We start from the raw sequence: 2,500 nt of genomic DNA on the forward strand, positions 1-2,500 counted from the left end.
AGTGACTAACCAGTCTTCCGCATTTTTCAGTTGGGACCGATCAATTACAAAACATTCGTTTTCTTGGACACCATTTGGACGCATGCAGCACACTTTTGATGAATCCACATCGACAATGAGAATATTAATCTTGTCATGGAATGTCAGCGAGTGTTTCCCCATGTAGAGATATGCAGTGCCTAAGTTATTCTCAAAGTATAGTGTTTCTTCCCTACAAAAAATGATAGTAAAGAAATTCTGAAACTTTTGAGAAGGTAGAAATCCCGAAATCTATTATGGTCAACTAGAAAACAATAATTTTGATATTAACATTCCAAGGATAGAGTTAATCTGACATCAAACTGACAGAAATATCTTCCGAATCGGAGTTTAAATTTGAACTTCACAAGGAACCCGCATACTCGAAGCTCAATAGTGAAAAAGTTGATTTAAACAATGAAGAGATCATAGACCTTATTCATAAATGGCGGCCACATTTATGATTCTTTTGTCCAAGTGCAAATTAGCCTACCAAGAAACTGCCTCATCTTCGATATCATAATCTTCATGCATGTTTATATCATGATTGTTAAATCTTTTTCTGGGATGTTCCTCTTTAACGCGGCTAGTCTTTCCATACTCAAAATTACTTATTTCAACGTCTGAATCAGAAGAGTGATCGTTATTGCTATGGTGTTTCAGATTTTCCAGTTCTTCATTATTAATATCTACAGGACTGCACTCGTCGTCACTTCCCCGGCTTCTATACAAAAAAAACTCCTGCAAAAAGAAAGGACATGTTAAGTACTCATCCAAGGTATCAGGTAGGTACTGACTACTGAATATTTATGACTTAAAATCAAATGCATGAGATACAACACCAACACAAAAAAAACCCTGAATTTTAAAACTTTTATGTCTGTCTGCTTGCTATGTTTTCATTTCTGAAAACAGAGAATTCTATTTTCCCAAAGCTTCTTAGATTTCTAGGACAGTTGGCGATCATTCCCGACATATGAAAACATCTTTTTGACTTTCTCGGAACAGGTCTTGGAATATCTAATATCTAATATATATTAGGAATATATATTATTGTGGGAGTCAGGGTGGTTTAGTGGTCATCAACCATGCCTCCCACCTCTGTTACCCAGGTTCAACTCTGGCTCGGGTAGTATGTGGGCTGAGTTTCAGTCGATCTCAATATGACTCCGAGGGTTTTTCTCCGGGTACTCCGGTTTTCCTCCCTCCTCAAAATCGACTCCTGGCCTATTCCATCAGGCTGTGGTGCTATGCTGCGAGGTCATACATGGGTCGTGTTCAGGAGCCAAGTGCCTAGCCGGCAGCACAGCTCCTTCAGTCCGACCTCATTGAGCTGCGTAGTTGCGGTACTTTGCGACTGCGATTAGCAGCGACAATTACTATTACGATTATTATCAGTGATCATTTAGCTCTCCACCAAGTTGCTAATCGCTTGGTTCCAGTGGATTTGGGGCGCATTTTTGGAAAAGTCGGGAAAGTCTGGGATATAGACATGTCGGCAAAATATTGGACAGTCGGGAAAAAGCAAAATCCCTGATTGTCCAGGATTTTCCGCTCATATGAAAACCAGACTTATTTTTTCTTTCCAATTTTTTCCGTGGCTACCGTTTATTTTTTTGGTTTTTGCAGTTCTCGCTGTGGAGGAATTAGTTTTGGTATTATGGTCTTTTCCTAAGAGGAAAATACTCCTTTAGATGCACACGTGATCAGGTCGTGTTCCTCAAAACCGCACGAAATCTATCTGCCACTCGCACGGTAAGCAAATCTTTTTTGGCAATTGGCAATTGAGCTCGCTAGACACAAGCGTTATAATAAAAATAGAAATATGAAACTGAGACACAAGTAAATCTGGACTTGATAACTAAATGATGGAGTTCATGTAATCTCTAACAAATTTATCGTTTACAACTTTCTAGTCTTACCTCATAGTTCAGCGAATCCATAGACTTCAGTGCACAAAAAGCGCAACCTTCACTTGTTACGCCAAGGAAAAAAGTGCTCGGTATATAGTGTATTTGGTCAGCCGACCTGTTGACAAAGCATTCATTTGCCAAAGTCTGGGAAATCCTCCCCACTTTTATAACACGACCTGCGACCTGGGGATTACACCCGCCGAAAGATGAAAGGAACTTTTAGCAAAGCACAAAATAGCAAGTGGCAAATGCACCACGTTCTTGTGTACAAAGTTGCCAAAGTTGTAGAATTTTCATTGTCTTTCCAAGGGACAGGCAGCCGTCTTGGCGAATTTTTGAACTTTTTGATTTTTCGGAAAAAGCAAAGGGGGTCCCTAGGGTAAAAAAATATATATATATGAAATTTTTCAACTGTCGACAGAATCTCCATATTTAAAGTCTGATGCTGTTAATTTACTTGGATTAAGAATTACTTAATTACTTAGCTACTATTGATTTGAAAATGCCTCTTCAGCCCTTACCTCTGATTAACTGAGTTTTCTATAATAGCTGCGCGCGTGGAGCACCAT

Source organism: Montipora capricornis, chromosome 12 (genome assembly GCF_036669925.1).
Source record: "Montipora capricornis isolate CH-2021 chromosome 12, ASM3666992v2, whole genome shotgun sequence".
NCBI classification, from domain to species: Eukaryota; Metazoa; Cnidaria; class Anthozoa; order Scleractinia; family Acroporidae; genus Montipora; species Montipora capricornis.